The sequence below is a fragment of the Lampris incognitus genome, chromosome 16 (assembly GCF_029633865.1).
Source record: "Lampris incognitus isolate fLamInc1 chromosome 16, fLamInc1.hap2, whole genome shotgun sequence".
In the NCBI taxonomy this organism is placed as follows: Eukaryota; Metazoa; Chordata; class Actinopteri; order Lampriformes; family Lampridae; genus Lampris; species Lampris incognitus.
This window is the reverse complement of record NC_079226.1, coordinates 13051980-13071842: the sequence shown is the minus strand read 5'-3', so window position 1 is coordinate 13071842 and position 19863 is coordinate 13051980.

Below are 19863 nucleotides of genomic sequence, written 5' to 3'. Positions count from 1 at the left end.
ATACAAGCTAAAAAAAAAATTAGATGGTTGTGCCAAGTAAAAGTCCTGCTGTGCTCAAAACTCACTCGAGCACCTAAAATAACCCTCACTGCTAAAGACCCGCCACCTTCCACGTGACAGAAGAAGCTAAATTCAGCTTTAAGTCCGTCCATAGGACAATCTCCTCTTCCTCTGTAGTTGTACGTGATGGATGGTCGTGTTTGAAAGGCTCTGGGGCAGATATGCGGCCCTCACCAAATATTTTGGGCTGCAGCGCAGAGATAATTGTGTCACGTGGTAAATATCTATGCAAGATTAATAGTTTTGTCAGATTTGTAAAATGTGTAACATGCTACCGCAGGAGTGATTTATAACGCTCATGTTTATGAATAGAAGTTCAAAACAATCAGTGGGAAACGAAACTTGATGCTTGATATTGTTTTTGCGTCTCGCATAAACGTGCTCAAAATATACTCAAGAAACACCAGTCACATCTGTCCACCAGGTGAAAGCATAGGTCAGGTGAAAGCATAGGTCAGGTGAAAGCAGAAGTGATGTACATTTCACATCGTTGATTTGTACTTTTTTCTTTTTTTGATTTTCTCCCCCATTGTACTTGGACAATTACCCCACTCTTCCAAGCCATCCCAGTCGCTGCTCCACCCCCTCTGCTGATCCGGGGAGGGCTGCAGACTACCACATGCCTCCTCCAATACATGTGGAGTCGCCAGCCGCTTCTTTTCACCTGACAGTGAGGAGTTTCACCAGGGGGATGTAGCACGTGGAAGGATCATGCTGTTCCCCCCAGTCTCCCCCCCCACAAGCACTCTGACCGACCAGATGAGGCGCTAGTGCAACGACCAGGACACATACCCACATCCGGGTTCCCCACCCACAGACACGGCCAATTGTGTCTGTAGGGACGCCCGACCAAGCCGGAGGTAACATGGGGATTCGAACCGCCGATCCCCGTGTTGGTAGGCAACGGAATAGACTGCTGCACTACCTGGACACCCTATGTTTTTGATATTCATTTTTACTTTCTACCAGTCCTAAAGTTTATTTTCTCAGATGAACTGATGCCTGTATTTGATGCAGCTTCCCGGAGGACCACCCAGAAGAAAGGAATGTGCGACGCCAGAGCCTGTGAAGTCGTGTGTGGAGGCTCGAGACAGGTCAGCAGAGTTGACTGGTCAGCTACAGAAATTCTAGTGGCAATTATTGTACTTTGACATAAGCGGATTGTATCCGACTATCCATGTCCAAAGTTTACGCTATCGTTTCAGCTGAGGATTACTCTGATCTACTTAGGGAAAATGGGATTTCAGAAACTCTACCCTTCAAATTGCCGGAACGTGTAAAAAGTCATTTTTATGCTACAGTGTCATAATAAATTCTCTGTGCAGAAACAGACCATGCAGGATCACAGAACTTTGTTGAAATGGGCTACGATGAATGACAAAATCCAGTATTTCTTTTTTTTGGGGGGGGGGGGGGCATTTTCCGCCTTTATTAGATAGCGGTAGTCGAGAGAGACCGGAAAGGCAGGGCAGAGAGAGGGGATGACATGCAGCAAAGGGCCCGGACCAGATTCGAACCCAGGCCGCTGCGGTAAGGACTCAGCCTTATGTGGCCCACGTTTGATTCGTCCTCCAAATAACAGGAAAATTGAAGGAAATCAAACGTATCTGTGGCAGTTTCTTCAGAAATAGCCTTTCACGTCCTTCATACGACGATGTGTTTTTTGTAAACTTTAATTATTAAACTCTCCCTTTCTTTTCCATAAAAAAACAAAAATACATATTGAGATGGCAGTTTTGATATTCAGCACTTAAATCAGAGAACTGCTTTGAGCTGTCCTTCCTTTTGCTTTCCCTTTCCTTGTACCTGCTATTTGAATTGAGGGAGAAGAAGGCCATAAATTAGCCAAGGGAGTGTGTCAATATCCCCGTTGCCCAACCTCAGGGCTGTACAGCCCAGCTAACATCTGCTACATCAAGCCCCTGGCGTTTGAACCGTGTCTCTTACCTAATTACAACATCTTGAGGAACTAAAGCCAATGATGTGGAAAGCAGGTGGGCAGGGCCCGAGGGCCACAATAACCTGGGCTCTGTCCACAGCATGGACACATTAATTCACTGGGCTATGGAGGACAGGTGTCAAGGAAGTCTGAACTGAGGTGAGACGTAAACAGCACCTACTCTGTGGGAGATACAATTGGGGAATTTGTTAGAACTGGTTTTGACTGGAAATAGGGGACTTTACTGTAACAACTAGTCTGTTTATTTATTTATCTAATTTATTTGTTTAATTCCTGAGGAAATTATTCCTCTCAGAAAACCACCACACTAAGAGGACTTCCTTGCTATCCAAAAAAAAAGAAGAAGCTAATGTTAATCATCATGACTCCAGAGTGCACCACACTCCTGGCCTGCACCAGAGAAGCTGTGCGTCCCCTGACCTGCACCAGAGAAGCCCAGCAAACCCTGACCTGCAACGAAGAAGCCGTGCAATGTCTAACCTGTACCCGAGAAGCCATGCATCCCCTGATCTGCGCCAGAGAAGCCGTGTGTCCCCTGGAAAAATCTGGGATATAACTCTCAGGGGTTTCCCCAGACTTGTTTTTCTGAATATCTCTCAAGGTATAAAGTAGACTCCTGATGATGAGGTGTTTATCTGAGTGTTTTTCATTAGAATCTGGCAAGGAAGGGCCTGATTTACATTCCAGTGATCCTGCAGTAATTGTGAGGTATATATATATATATATATATATATATATATATATATCATACAAAAACATACACATGTATGTGTGTGTGAGTATATTAATTATATTATATTAATTGTATCCTTCCACTTCCGGTGTGGGAAGATGGCGGCGCAAATTCACGTTTGCGGCGGCGTCACCCAGTACCATCCATACAGTGTCTTTGTCCACGTCTGTGTCTAAGTTTGTCTTCGTTTGATGGCTGAGAGAACTGGTGCTGGATCGGCTGGGAGAGCCTGGTCTGCTGCGTCCTGTGGGCCCAGGGACTACAGCCCTGGCTCAAGCTGTGCCCGAAGAGGAAACTCTGAGGGTGGTCTGACAGGACGTGGAAGCGGGGCAGGCTAAGCTAACTGCTAGCCCATGCAGACTGGCAGTTCCGATAACACCGAGGGCGGTCTGGCGGCGGCCTCGCCTAGCCTTGACTGTGTTTTTAGTGTTGTCGTGTGGCATGCGGGGAGGTGCGTCGAAGGTGTCTGGCTGGGAGAGCTGGCATTGGATCGGCTGAGGGAGCCTGGTCTGCTGCGTCCTGTAGGCCCAAGGACCACGGCCCCGACCGGAACTGCACTCGAAGAGGAAGCACCGAGGGCGGTCTGACAGGACGCGGAAGCGGAGCAGGCTAAGCTAACTGCTAGCCCATGCAGACCGGGAGTTACGACAGTCATCCTGGCTGGCGTTCCTTCTCCTGGGCAGTGATTTATTTTTATTTTTTGGTTTTGTTTTGTTTAGATATATGTGTTCGTTCGGATATATGTGTTCTTGTAGTTCTTGTAGTTGTTGGATGTGTGTTTTTGTCTTTGTGTTGCACTGCTGTGGGCTGGGGGAAATGAAGTCTCGTTTAATTTAATGTGCACAAGTGCATGAAATGACAAATAAAGTGTTTCTGATTCTGACATGTTGTGAGTAATTTTTTTTTCTCCCATCTTGTTTTGCATTTTAAGTATTCTACTTTAATCGTCATTTTTATCTTATTTTATTATCATTATCAAGTGGGTTTTATCTTCCATCGTATTTATATCAACTATGGCACTTACTTGCGTTGTCTCCTCCTGACTAGACCCTTGCTTGTGTTGTATTAACTCTCAGATGTACGTCGCCTTGGATAAAAGTGTCTGCTAAATGAAATTGTAACATTGTAAATTGTTCATGAAAAGCCTCCCTAAGCATCTCGGGAAAAATAACCAATTGAAATACCATCAGAAGGAGTTGGTGTCGTAATCTCCATATTCAGATTTGGTGAAATTGCATCTCAGATGCAACAGAAGAAGGCACTTTATTGCTTGTCGTTGTACATACGTACAGTGCATGTGTTCTCTGCGTTTAACTCATCCTATTGTATAGGAGCAGTGGGCAGCTGCAGCGCCCGGGGACCAACTCCAGTTGCCTTGCTCAGGGGCACAGGCAGGAGTATTAACCCTAACATGCATGTCTTTTTGATGGTGGGAGTAAACCGGAGCACCCGGAGGAAACCCACACAGACACGGGGAGAACATGCAAACTCCACACAGAAAGGACCTGAGACGGCCTCGGGTTCGAACCCGGGACCTTCTTGCTGAGAGGTAACAGTGCTAGCCACCGTGCTGCCCCGGCTGTGGCAGTTTAGCATGGCTTTAGACTGATACCAGTACTGCCATGTGACTGTCTTAATGTTCGTCTTAAGGCTGTTGTGACAAGACAGGGACGGGGTTGTGTAAAGGCTACAACACAATGCACTGAACTGAGGATAATGTGGAATATGTGAGACATAATCTCTGTCTGCGTAACTCTTACACTGAATTAGATCAGAAGATTATCTTCGTCAAGCTGCTCTTATACTCCGGGTGACCCTCGAGCTACTCTTATACTCCGGGTGACCCTCGAGCTGCTCAAATCTCAAATCCCAAAAGCCAGTTGTCAGAACACGAGCCGGACATCAGGTACAGAGCAGTTAGAACCAACATAACTGCACATCGACTCAAGGCTGATTTCGCTTGAGTAATTAGGGCGCTAGAGAGACCGGATCCAGTCGAAGGTTGTCGCTTGAAGGGGAAGAAAAGGAAAGTGGATCTTCCTCGTAGTTAAGCAGGACCATCTTAACTTTATAAGCACGGTTGGCAGGTTGTCCATACGGCCACAGTGTAATTATTTTGATTGAATAATTTATGAACAAATGAGCTGGATAATTACACGAATGAGGTATCGTATCAGATAGTGGACATTTTCATTGTTCTATGTATCGCCAAAATGGCGTACGTTAAATTAAATGGTGTGATGTGAGTCCCCCTTGTGTGCACGTGCAGTCTGTCCTCCTCCCAGGTCTCCATGGTGACGCTGGTCGCCACCTGGACACTGCTTGGCATCCCCCTCATCACATTTTCTTCTTATAAATCCATATAATTTTGTTATCCTCTTTTAATGTTATATCCTTCTCTCACTCAGACGTGTGACTTATTTTATTTTTATTTTTATTTATTTACTTACTTTTGTCTACATGGTGATGCTGGTCTGGTGGCTCGGGTCCCGGGCTGTTGCGGTGGCGTCTGGACACTGCTTGGCGTCCTGCTCACCATATTCTCCATTAATCTTATAATTCCATTATACTTCTGTTATCCTCTTTCAATGTTGTGTTCTGTAAATTGTGTTTTATTCTGTACACACAACATCCACTGCACGTCTGTCCGTCTTGGGAGAGAGATCCCTCCTCTGTTGCTCTCCCTGAGGTTTCTCCCTGTTTCTTCTCCCTTTTAAAGGTTTTTTATTTGTAGGGAGTTGTCCCTTATCCGATGCGAGGGTCTGAGGGCAGGATGTTGTGTTGCTGTAAGGCCCCCTGAGGCAAAATTTGTAATTTGCGATATTGGGTGATACAAATAAAATAGAGTTAAATTGTCCCGTTATAGGCAGTCATTCTTTATATACATATTCCTCGGCTTGATCAGGCTTCTTATTATTAGACAACATTTTCTTATTCGCAGGTTTTTGTTGCCTTTAAGACAAATGAACATCCATCCATCTATCCATTATCCGAACCACATATCCTGCTCTCAGGGTCGCGGGGATGCTGTAGCCTATCCCAGCAGTCACTGGGCAGCAGGCGGGGAGACACCCTGGACAGGCCGCCAGGCCATCACAGGGCCAGTCATTTTATTACACATCATAATACTGGAAATGAATTAATGAAATGGTACATAATTTAAATATGTGTATTCGTATATTTTACATATATTAAATTACTTTTTTTTTTTACCACAAATGTTGCTTCTTTGTGTTGTGTTTGTGTTCTTTTTTTCACGTAATGTTTTAACAATATTTACAAATAGCATCTCATAACTGCTGTTTGTAGTGACCACAGTGGTTTGGGAGCTCTCAGGAAAGGCAATGGTGTTACACAGTCATTTCACAGCTACCAAAAACCACATAAAACAAGAAAAAAAGCACTTCATATATACTTTGACAATATCTAGAATAAAACAAATACGTGAATTAAGTTTAAAGATAATTAAAAATTGAAAATTTATTTTTGACAGTTGGTGCAATACACTTGAATCAATTTGTTAGCAATGTCAAACTTGGAGTAATCTTTTTTTTTCCATCCACAAGAATATGAAAAAGTAGCGTACATATGCTTTACATTACACTAAGAAAGAAAGCAAAATGGTGACCTATATTTTTCTTCACGGTGCTCTAGTCACCCGTCTTTAGTCTGCACTGCTAACACCCCTTTCCTCGTTGTCCTTGCAGCTCACTACACCTGGCCGCGGCTGCGTTGCCATTACCTCCCAGAAGAACATCCTGCTCCCTCGTTGACAGAGAAGGAATTGAGGCCAGTTGGCTGGATGTTTACCGTGAGGAGCGCCGTGAAGAGGTCAGGTCAGCCATCGAATGGGGACAGTAATGGTCGCTTTGTGTCTCGCCCTGAAAACGACTGCAAAGTGATGATTATGGAAAGGCCCCTGGGCGCCATGAATTCTGGTCCAAATAGAGGAGCACACTGTCACTATAGCTGGGGCACGGGTGATAAAAGCTAGCCAACAGGAAATGGGACCTGTTCACCTCGGTTGGGGAGTGTAAGCATAACGGTACATATGTCTGTATCCCCCTATATAATATTGTCCACCACCACTCAGCCAGTGCGGCTACTCTCAATCACTTCATATGGGTTTCACCAGCAATAACAAACCTCTTCAGCTCGGCGCGAGGAAATTATGTAAAGCTGTGAAGTTTGACCTTCACGAGGAGGTACTTCATCAACAAAACAATATGATTTCATTCTGCAGTCTCTTTTTTTTTGTTTTCATTTTTGAGGTCCTGGTAAGCAAGGCAAACAGAGAGAGCAGTGTGTGTGACGACGCTGTGAATACAGCGTGCATCGCTCACACCTTTCAGTTGGAAGTCATTGTGTCCCAGCAGTTGTTGCTCCAGCAGAGTCTGGGAGCAAATGTGTTCATGTGCCGCTCCAAATGTTGCCCCACTGATGTGGCGCGGCGCATTGTCGAGGAAATTACCCGCGCCGTGGTTGAAAGGGATGCTTCTGCACCCAGACTGAAAATGGGATTCTGCGTTGATGCCACTGTGCAAAATGTCGAACACGGTAATACTGTGTGTGCTATGTGTACGCATCCCGCACGAGCCGAACCAACCTCACAGCCGTGCGGAGACTCCAGCCGAAAATGGAAAATATGAACTTTCGCCCCTCGTTCAAAATGTTGAGTTTTCAGGCGGCTGGGCTTGTACCTGCAGAAGAACAGCACGGGCGTTCTGGCTTCTGACTTGATTTTTGTGTGAAATTCATGATTAACATGCTCTTAACCAGTTAGCGTGGAGCCCTCTTTCTTCATTTGGATTCATTCAAAGCACAGCATGTATTGGATGTGAGGCTCTACGAAGATTTGTTTCAGTAGACTATCAGGCGTTCGTTCATGTGTGAAGGTAGGTTAAATCCCCTCGGTATTTGTCGTTCAGTTAAATGATTTGACACAACCCATGTAAGTCTTACAGTAAGATCTGAGGAGCTTGTTGATAAGCTTCTCAAAGGTTGTGCGTAACTTGTAGAAAGAGCTCAAAAAAGGTTATTTTGTTGATGGCGGAAATGAAAATACATTTCCTGCTGTGCCTATTATATACCAAGCTTAAACGTGTACTTGTTGGGCGTCTATGGTTGATCTACTTTACGCTTGCAGGCATCAAGTGGTCATTAATTCTCACAATTTCACACTCATTTGACAGACATGACAGCAAAATGAAGGAAGAGCCTTCAAACCTAAAAAGACAAAATATGTTTATTTCATGGGCAAGATTTTCTTTTGGTCCATTGTTTGTCTTGGACTATATTTATCAGTGAATGAGTCCGTCCTTCACCGTGGCATTGTTGTATATTGTTATATACCCACTCACACTCAATCCCAGCTGGTATGGCAGTAATTTATTACAAAGGTTATATATATATATATATTTTTCCCCTCCTTTTTCTCCCAGTTGTATTTTTGGCCAACTACCCCACTCTTCCGAGCCGACCCGGTCGCTGCTCCACCCCCTCTACCGATCCGGGGAGGGCTGCAGACTACCACATGCCTCCTCCGATACATGTGGAGTCGCCAGCCGTTTCTTTTCACCTGACAGAGAGGAGTTTCACCAGGGGGACGTAGCGCGTGGGAGGATCACGCTATTCCCCCCAGTTCCCCCTCCCCCTGAACAGGTGCCCCCCGACTGACCAGAGGAGGCGCTAGTGCGGCGACCAGAACACATACCCACATACGGCTTCCCACCCGCAGACATGGCCAATTGTGTCTGTAGGAACGCCCGACCGAGCCGGAGGTAACACGGGGATTCGAACCAGCGATCCCCGTGTTGGTAGGCAACGGAATAGACCGCCACGCCAGCCGACACTTATATTTTTGGTGCAGCTGTGTTGCATTCACTCACTGGGCAGAATACCGTGTTGTTTGTTTTCCGTGTGGACAATAGGCAATCCACTGAACCCTTCTCCAACTTTATTCTCCACTTTGAAAGAGGGGCAGTAGAGAGGGAGAGAGATTATGGGTGACACATGAGAGAAAGCTCTGGAGGGATTGGAGACTTATCTATATGCACTCATGTAACTTCCCTGGCAGAGGACTTAATCATTTGATTATCTCTGGGCGGTAGCGTATGGGTGATGTTAACTTAGATAACGCCAACACAGCCACAGGCTGTGTCCATGTGGTACTTGCAGGTTGCTCACCGACTCGTCCGCTGGTTGGTTTATATGACTGGAATTTGAATTTTGCACAGACGGTATAAACCAAACCCGGTGTAATTTGCCAACAGAACCATCAGCCGGTGCACACTTGGCAGAGTCGCATGTGACCAACAGGGTGGACGGATGGTTCACGTACTGTAAGCACCGAGGCGGGAATACGGAAGGCTCCTTCCGCTGGACATCTTCCAGATCTGTTATCAACACCTCTTGTTCTGGTTAGAGGATCATACGTATTAATGGGGAAGAGAATCGGCGATGCGCCATGTAATGACCGATTCTGCATTCACACATGACTGTCGGTTATTTGGAGGCCGTGTATTTAACATGCCGGTTAATCTTTGTGTGAGCGTCCTTGACGATGGAGTACCCCATGTGGCCGTCCCCGGTCCTCAACACAATTTGTCTCTGAGTTATGCAAATTGCACCGCTTACCATCCACGCTGCATCACATGAAGCGGATGAAACGTATCTATTCCATCAAACTGACTTTCTGATTGGAGAAGGAACAATATATGCTGTCAGCCCTGGTGAGGGAATGACTCGCCCCATTTTCCCGTCTTACTTACCTGCTCACATCTTTTGACGATCGCAGGGGCCTGGAGACCCTCGACAGAACACCCGTCCGCTGTATTAGCATCTCACCCTCCCGTTTAGACCCTCGGGCAGTCTAACTAGGGTCTCCGTGTTGTCAGACTTGCGCGTCTTTGGACAGTGGGTTGAAAACAGACATTTACGAGGGCGTGCAAACGCCCAACAGACAAGCCCATGTCTCGCACCGGTGCTCACCAGTGCGCCAGTCTGCCGCTTCACTTCAGCTTTGCCAGGTGTTGAAATAACAAATGTATGGCAGGAAGCACCGACGTTAGAGTCTGACTCATGTCAACCTTAATTTTTTTTTTTTTTTAAATGCTGAAGTCAGGAGCCGACTGTGAATGAAAAATGGCCCCGGACTTTTTGACTTGGACCGGCCCACCAACCCCCCCCCCCCCCCAAGCAATACACCAACACCCACACAATCCACGCCACACTTTATGTAAACAAGATTACTGAACAATATTTATAACGACAACTTTAGTAAAATAGATGCCAAACAGAGCAAAGGCAATGTGTGGCTCTTAGGAGGAGGCTGGCCAGAAGGAGCACATGGTCTATAAGGGCGGCACGGTGGTGCAGTGGTTAGTTGGGTTGCCTCACAGTGAGAAGGTCCTGGGTTCGAGCCCCGGGGTAGTCCAACCTTGGGGGTCGTCCCAGGTGGTCCTCTGTGTGGAGTTTGCATGTTCTCCCCGTGTCTGCGTGGGTTTCCTCCGGGGGCTCCGGTTTCCTCCCACAGTCCAAAGACATGTAGGTCAGGTGAATCGGCTGTACTAAATAGTCCCTAGGTGTGAATGTGTGTGTGTGTATGTGTGTGTGTGTGTGTGTGGTGGTGGTGGTGGTGATGGCCTGGCAGCCTGTCCAGGGTGTCGCCCCGCCTGCTGCCCAATGACTGCTGGGATAGGCTCCAGCATCCCCGCGACCCTGAGAGCAGGATAAGCGGTTCAGATAATGGAGGGATGGATGGATGGCGCTGGCAGCAAGGTGGCAAGAATCTCTGGAACCATCTGACCAGTAAAAGAAATCATTTTAACCACCTTTGTTTTTTTTTCTCTCTTTTTGTTTGTCCATCTTGCTCCACTTCACTGTTAACCAAGTGTCACCACTTAACAGAGACGGGACGGGGACAGGGCCCCAGGAAACGTTAGAATGGACCAGGCCCACTCACCTGGGCCAGTCAGACACACAACACTTGGTTATTTTTATTTAAGTGGGGGCTGGGGTTATTTATATGTTGCGTTGCATCGACCCCAATTGTCAAGCGGCCCACTGGTAAAACCCCCCGGTGCTCCGGATGGCCGGTCCGCCATTAGCTGCAGTGTTAGCGAGTAAGGAAACTTTCCGTGTTAAACTGGCATGAAGCAACGGCTGTGATTAGAACCTAATTAGTGTTACTGACTCTCCCCTGCATGCACCCCTTGGTCTGCTTAACATCTCAGTGGAAGTTAAACAGACCCAGTGGTCTGTGGAGCCGGTGTAAGATGGAGGAACACTACAAATGGATTCTCTCCTGCGTCCCACCTGCAGGCCGCATGGCTAACAGGCGTGTGGCTCGCCTGGAGTCCGAGCTGATTTGTAATAAATGTGTGAACTGTAGCGAGGAAGTGGTGGAGAGTGTGTGTGTGTGTGTGTGTGTGGGGGGGGTAACTTCTGAAGAAAAGCTCCCCCCCCCCCAACTAAAATAGTTCGACCCAGCGGGGAGTTCTGAGAGCCAGCCCAACATTATTGTGACCCCCGTCTCAACCCTTAAGGGTAATGAAACGGGGGGATAGTGGATCTGTTCAGGGAAAAAACCCCCCCCCCATAAGCTCGAGATAGCACAGTGAGCAGGAAGCACATTTGTTTGAAGCGTTGTAAACAACTCCCGCTTTTCTTCTCTGCCTTTACCTGTCGATGGGTGGTAGCCCAGTGCAGCGCACCTGCTGTGCTTCCTCTCTTCTCCCCCGTGTTCCCGACATCAGCCAGTCTTCCAGCGCACCCGCGGGCGAGACATAGATGATGAAAACATAATGTGAGAAGCACATGTCCCTCTTTTTTTCCCAGTGTCTGCGCTGTAGGTCTTGTGGCAACCCATAGGACAGAGAGCAGATTTCAGTATAAAGTAAGACCAGCAGGCAGTCGCCATTTGGTATAATGTGGTATATCGTAATGGAGGGGTTGAACACTGAAACCCCCCCCCCCACCACCACCACCAACACCACCACCAAATCGATGATGCTCCCACTTTCCAGACTGGGGCTGTTCTTCACAGAGGGGGGTGTTAACTACGGCTGAGAGAGATCAGGCTTCCACTCAGATGAGAGCAGATCAAAGGCATGGGTTAGCAGGAAGCACAGACCACCCTACAATGTTACAATGTTACAGTGTTACAATGTTACAGTGTTACAATGTTACAATGTTACAGTGTTACAATGTTACAGTGTTACAATGTTACAGTGTTACAATATTACAATGTTACAGTGTTACAATATTACAGTGTTACAGTGTTACAATGTTACAGTGTTACAGTGTTACAATGTTACAATGTTAGTGTTACAGTGTTACAGTGTTACAATGTTACAGTGTTACAATGTTACAGTGTTACAATATTACAATGTTAAAATGTTACAATGTTACAGTGTTACAATATTACAATGTTACAGTGTTACAATGTTACAGTGTTACAATATTACAATGTTACAGTGTTACAATGTTACAATATTACAGTGTTACAGTGTTACAATATTACAATGTTACAATGTTACAATATTACAGTGTTACAATATTACAGTGTTACAATATTACAGTGTTACAATGTTACAATAGTACAGTGTTACAATAGTACAGTGTTACAATATTACAGTGTTACAATATTACAGTGTTACAATGTTACAATAGTACAATGTTACAATATTACAGTGTTACAATATTACAGTGTTACAATATTACAGTGTTACAATGTTACAATATTACAGTGTTACAGTGTTACAATATTACAGTATTACAGTGTTACAATATTACAGTGTTACAGTGTTACAATGTTACAGTTTCATTAGCAGACGCTTTTATCCAAAGCGACGCACATCTGAGAGTTAATACAACACAAGCGAGGATCTAGTCAGGAGGCGACAACGCAAACAGGACATAGGTGTCAACATTTTTTTTTTTTAGTACCATCAGGTGTGGCGGTGTTCGTGAAGGAGCTGGGTCTTTAGCGTCTTCTTAAAGATGGAGAGGGACTGAGTGGATCGAATGGAGTTTGGTAACTCGTCCCACCGCCGGGGAACTACGGAGGAGAAGAGTCTGGCTAGTGACTTAGGGCCCCGTTGTGGCGGAAGTGCCAGGAGCCTTTCATTGGCAGAGCGCAGTGAGCGGGACTGAGTGTAGACCTGGATGAGGGATTTCAGGTTCAGGAGTTCACCCTGGATGCTAACACAGAAAAAAAGTGGCTAGCCGAGTCATAAGATGCTTACCTTCCTACTGGCAGGTAAGCATCTTAACAGGGGGGAGCTGGTGTGGCCTGTGTCTGAGCAGGGTCCTATCCTCTTCTCATGGCAACCCGAGCAACATCCTGTTTGCAACTCCACCGCTTGTCCACTTGTGCCCACACTGGTTTATGGGTATTTGTCTAGTGAAGCCTGATTACTCGTGTTGCCCAGCTGTGTTTAGGTTCACTGGCTGACAGGTTGAAGGAAGTGTGAAGGGGGTAGTCGCTCCTCTGACAATGTGACCCAGTTCCAGCGTCTAGGGCTCTTTGTGGTGCTAAAAGCTAACGCTTCATCTGGGCTCGCCACTCTTTTAGAGGCTACCTATCCCTAACGGGGGACACCGCGTACACAGTATATGGTGAACACACCAAGCTGCCTCAGCAGGATGGCTGGGGATCTGAATCGAGCCAGCCTCCGGTCAGGGGGCACTCTGGAGATTGTCATTACGTCATCATTATCTGCGGCGGATTCTTCCCACGTGTCCTCACTGGATGTGTTTACGCGAGGCGTGAAAGGGCACATCAGCAATCACGGTGCTGTTCTTCCCTTTTAGCAGAGTACAGATGCTTTTCATTTCCAAACTGATAGAATAATTGCTTTCCCCCCCTTTTTCTCCCTAAGTGTATCCCGCCAATTACCCCACTCTTCCGAGCTGTCCCGGTTGCTGCTCCACCCCCCCACCCCCCCCGCCGATCTGGGGGGGGGTGGCTGCAGACTACCACTAACCTCCTCCGATACATGTGGGCTCGCCAGCCACTTCTTTTCACCTGACGGTGAGGCGTTTCACCAGGGGGATGTAGCACGTGGGTGGATCACGCTATTCCCCCCCCCCCCCAGTTCCCCCTCCACCCCGAACAGGTGCCCCCGACCGACCAGAGGAGGCACTAGTGCAGCGACCAAGCGACACACACCCATCCATGTCCGGCTTCCCACCAGCAGACATGGCCAGTTGTGTCTGTAGGGATGCCCGACTAAGCCAGAGGTAACACAGGGATTCAAACCTGCGATACCGATGGTGGTAGGCAACGGAATAGACCGCTACACAACCCGGACACCGATAGAAGAATTGCTTAATATTGCCTTCTTGATGCATGTCAAATATCGGGCATTTCTTGTCATTTTGTTCCTGGGTAGTGCTAAAAATAGACATCGGTGCTATATCAGTCGCTTGTCGACAGGCTGTGAAGTGGGCAGAATTTGCTACTTGTATTATTATGGAGGATTCTCTGTGACATCATCATGTCTCATCAACCAGCTAGTAGCATGTTAATATCCTTGAGTAACTCCTCATTGGTAAAACGCTCGGGGGAAAGGGGAATAACTTGTGCAAGGTCTGCAGCCATCCGGCCCCCCACCCCCAACACACACACACACACACACACACACACACACACACACACACCTCTGCTGTGCTTTCAAAAAGCTCTTCTTCCTCTCACACAGATGTCCAGAGACTGACAGCTGTGCGGAAGGTCGGGTCAGTCAAGGCTGCTACACCATCACCCTGCAGAAACGTCTCTCCTCATGAAAGTGTAAATGCCGGTCCCATGCAGTGATCATGGTCTGAAGTAATTCATACGGCCACGGCCGCCTTGGGAAACGGATCTTGATCTACAGTATCAGCAGGCTAGCGTACAGCCCCGCCTCTCTCTCTCTCTCTCTCTCTCTCTCTCTCTCTCTCTCTCTCTCAATAACCCTGCGGAACGGCGTTTGAGTGACAGAAAGAGGCAGCTTTGCAGATCACACAGCTGAGCAACTCTCTCAAAGTGGAGATTAGAACTAAAGTTAACGACGAAACTTACTCCAAATTCCGCCTTACGCAAGAAAAAAGAAGAAGGAGAAAAAAGAAACAAGAACTGGCCTTATAGCTGCATTATGTTGACTTGAAAGCAAAAAATGGAGCTGATGCAGCAGTGTGAAAAGCTAATCCGCTGATACATCCAGCGCAGGATCACCCTAAGCAGATGAGGAATGCTAATCACCATGTCACTGCACACACTCTTGCGGTGTGTTTAATCCAGAACATTTCTCAGAAATGATCATGAGAGAGCAATTCCTCGCCTGGCTTTGGAGATGGCTGTTAAATGTTGACCAGTGAATGCGAATCGTCTGGCACGCCGGCTGGCATTTCTCCCACAGTGGCGCTGATTGACACTGCATTCCCTACAGGGTTTATCCCCATAAAATGCATGTTTATATGACAACATGGCATAATAATATGGCGGGCAAATATGGCTGCTGCCCAGCTGCATCGCGTGATACAGACGAGACTCACCGATTCAGTCAAATAGGCTTCCTCATTAAAGCAGCGATGACGAGCTCATATCAGTTACCGGCATGTGGGAATTGCTGGGACCTTGTTCCCCATACAAAACAGATTTTCAATGAAGGTTCACTAAGAAAAACCACCTATATCATTTTCTTTTTGGGGGGGGGGGGCTGGGGATTTCCCCCCCTTTTTTTCTCCCCAGTTGTATCCGGCCAATTAGCCCACTCTTCCCGAGCCGTCCCGGTCACTGCTCCGCCTCCTGTGCCGATCCGGGGGAGGGCTGCAGACTGCCACATGCCTCCTGCGGTACACGTGGAGTCACCAGCTGCTTCCTGTCACCCGACAGTGAGGAGTTTTGCCAGGGGGACGTAACGTGTTGGAGGGTCACTCTGTTCCCCACCCCAGCTCCCCCTCCATCCCAAACAGGCACCGCGACTGACCAGAGGAGGCGCTAGTGCAGCGACCAGGACACATACCCACATCCGGCTTCCCACCTGCAGACACGGCCTATTCTGTCTGTAGGGACGCCCGACCAAGCCGGCGGCAACACGGGGGATTCGAACCACCAATCCCCAGTGTTGGTAGGCAGCGGAATAGACAGCTACACCACCTGGACGCCCCACCAAAATATACATTTTTTAAAATGCAGGGTGCATGGAGCAATGAGTGAGACATGTGGGTATTATGGGCTGCCCTGTTGTCAGTGTGTCAGTTTCTCCACGCCTGGCGAGATGAAAAGTGAAATTGCAATTATATTGAAAATCCTGACGGCAGAAACACAGGACTAAACAAAAAGGTGATATGATAAATTGATGTGGATCAATTTAGTAGCTGTCACGCTTTCAAATGTGCGAGCTTCCTCCAGTGGATTTGGGTTTCCAGTGTGAAATCTGAGTCCAGCACAGGCTGTGTTTGATAGAAAACTCCAGGCTGAGTTTTATGACAAGAGGCTTCAAAAGATGTAAATGAATGCTACAACTTTTTTATGAGCTTCGTTCTTTATTAGAAAAAGAAAAAATAGAATTTTTCCTGGAAACATCAAATTTACATCGGGTGTAATCTGCCACGTTGTTTTTGAAATTTTAATTACAACATGTTTTAATTAGCGAAACATTTCTGAAAGGGGAGATTGCGTGGACCCGCTCAAATCCACAGCATTCATATTTACTTCTGTCTGCAAGAACACATGACTTTCCCTCTTCTGAGGGGACCGAGGACATCAAGGATCGGCTCTGAGCCCTTTCTTGTTCGCAATGGTGATGGACAGGTTGACGGACGAGCTCAGGCAGGAGTCTCCGTGGACGATGATGTTTGCGGATGACATTGTGATCTGTAGCGAGAGTAGGGACCAGGTTGAGGAGAGCCTGGGGAGGTGGAGGTATGCACTGGAGAGAAGAGGGATGAAAGTCAGTTGGAGCAAGACAGGATACCTATGTGTGAATGAGAGGGAGGACAGAGGCATGGTGAGGATGCAAGGAGTAGAGGTGATGAAGGTGGATGAGTTTAAATACTTGGAGTCAACTGTCCAAAGTAACGGGGGGTGCAGAAGAGAGGTGAAGAAGAGAGTGCAGGCAGGGTGGAGTGGGTGGAGAAGAGTGTCAGGAGTGATTTGTGACAGAAGGGTACCAGCAAGAGTTAAAGGGAAGGTCTACAAGATGGTAGTGAGACCAGCTATGTTATATGGTTTCAGAGCCGGCCCAAGGCTTTATGGGGCCCTAAGTTGAATTTAATTTCCCCCCCCCCCGCCCACCCCTCACGCTAAACCCACCTCCCACCACTGACAATATTATGTCCATGCTTGCTCGTTACCATACCATTGTCATGACTTACTACTGTGCTGGAAAGTCTTAAAGTAAACCAGCAGACAATGCATTTACTGAACCAGTGAACTATTTTAATTGCGTTTGAACTGTGCAAAAGTGCAGAACAGTAACAAAGGAATAAATTATTTTCTTACATAAAATGCAAATGCAAAAACAGACAATATCAAATATATTAAGTCGAAACTTAAATAATGACATACAATGAACAGAGGAACTTCTAACATCTAACAATATAACAATAAAGATTGAAGAATATGTAGATGAATAAAAACTTTTTGGAAAGCTATGGTGTTCTGAGGTGTGCTAATGGTTCAGAAAATACCCCAATGATGAAACCGGGAGCATTAATTTGTCAGTCTGTTAACAACATGATATCAAAATATTTAGTTTTTGTTTTTTGGTGATTACTACTGATATGATATATCACACACACAAAAACAAATTTATCAACCTGTCGTGTTTAATATTTCAAGTGCTCCTGGGGGCCCCCTGCTGGTGCGGGGGCCCGAAGCGACCGCTTAGTTCGCTTATGCCTTGGGCCGGCTCTGCATGGTTTGGAGACAGTGGCACTGACGAAAAGACAGGAGGTGGAGCTGGAGGTTGCAGAGTTGAAGATGCTAAGATTTTCCACTGGGAGTGACGAAGAAGGACAGGATTAGGAACGAGTATATTAGAGGGACAGCTCAAGTTGGACGGTTTGGAGACAAAGCAAGAGAGGCAATATTGAGATGGCTTGGACATGTGTGGTGGAGAGATGCTGGGTATATTGGGAGAAGGATGCTGAATATGGAGCTGCCAGGGAAGAGGAGAAGAGGAAGGCCAAAGAGGAGGTTTATGGATGTGGTGAGGGAGGACATGCAGGTGGCTGGTGTGACAGAGGAAGATGCAGAAGACAGGAAGAGATGGAAACGGATGATCCGCTGTGGCGCCCCCTAATGGGAGCAGCCAAAAGTAGTAGTAGTAGTAGTGGTCGTTCTGAGGGGACGAAGGACCAGAGGGGTGGAAAGGCTTCCTTTATCTACTACTCCTGTGCTTTTCCTTTCATAAAGATCATGTCATAAGGGAGATTAGGAATTAATTTCAAGGGTTCTGAATTATGTGACGACAGAGTTTAGGTTTAAATCCAAGTTATACTGCAGTTACTGACCGGCAGTATTTGCTAGGCCCTGACCGACACATGCAGATGGCTGTTTGCATTAGATGATGGCTCGTGAGGAACTCTTGTCAAGTATTTTCGTGCTCTGTCCTGTTCTCCTCCAAGTCGTCTGACACACATATTTCTTCCCTGTTTTGAGCTTTATGTCAGCTTATCAAGCAGATGTCTTTTTACGAGGAGAAATCTTATCAAGGTAATTTATTCATGGGCTTGGCTGGAGAAAGCGGACTGAATATCTGACGGACTTCTGCACATGACGTAGGTGACTTGTTTTTTATCATGAACTTGTTTTTTTCATTTAAGCCTTTCACTGATTTCTTTTTGAGGGAGAGCAGTTTCACATCATCAAACTAGGCTGTCCTGGCCATTCCCAGTCATAGTCTTGTCTAAGAGACTACTGTCCAGAGGTGACCAGGCCTTTGCTCTTTGGGTCCCAAAGCCAAGCATCTGGTTTGGGACCCAAAGGAAGACAGGTAAACTCAGTGCCGTATTTCAAAATTCACTTTTTATTTACAACTTTATGGGAAGACCTATAATGTATATATTTTTTGGGGTTTCCCCCCCTTTTCCTCCCCAGTTGTACCTGGCCAATCAGCCCGCTCTCTGAGCCGTCCCGGTCGCTGCTCCACCCCCTCTGCCGAGCCGGGGAGGGCTGCAGACTACCACATGTCTCCTCCGATACATGTGGAGTCGCCAGCCGCTTCTTTTCACCTGACAGTGAGGAGTTTCACCAGGGGGACGTAGTGCGTGGGAGGCTCACGCTATTCCCCTCAGTTCCCCCCCTAAACAGGCGCCCTGACCGACCAGAGGAGGCGCTAGTAAGACCAGGACACATACCCACATCCGGCTTCCCACCTGCAGACATGGCCAATTGTGTCTGTAGAGACGCCTGACCAAGCCGGAGGTAACACAGGGATTCGAACCGACGATACCTGTGTTGGTAGGCAACGGAATAGGCTGCTAAGCTACCCAGACGCCCAGACCGATAATATCTACGTTCTTAGATAAATGCAGTTGTGTAGGACTGTCACGGTGTGTTGCTTTCTCCTGCTATGTTTTCCCTTGTCAGTATTGTATCTGATGAACCAAATATCTCCAGTGTTTCAACAGAGGAATTGACATTTTGAGATGCACCAAAGCACCAATCTGGGTCCCATTGTTCTAATATTCTAATTAAAGGCACCCCAGACTACTTCTAGGGATGTACTTGTATTAAACTACGGCGTCTGGTGAAGACTAAAAATGACCCTCTGTCCGTTGTTTTTACTGAAAGCTCGCTGTGTGGGTTCAGGCCTTGTTTCGGTACCAATAAACAGAGGCGGGATCAGTTGTATTTTACACTTACTAAATGTTATCTACATTTTATGAGAACAATTTATTCTGTTTATCATTTGATTAAACATTTAAATGAGTATAAACATTGTTTTGATAGAAAATGGTCCCTAAACCTAGCAGGTCCTGACCATGGCAATTTGCTCAGCATCCGTCTAGGCCTCAGCAACAAGCTCATCCCCAAAGACGGAAGAAGATAACAAAGAGCACAAAATCTTCCTTAATTATTGAAAAAAAAACTGGCTACAAGTGGGATTAAAACAAACAA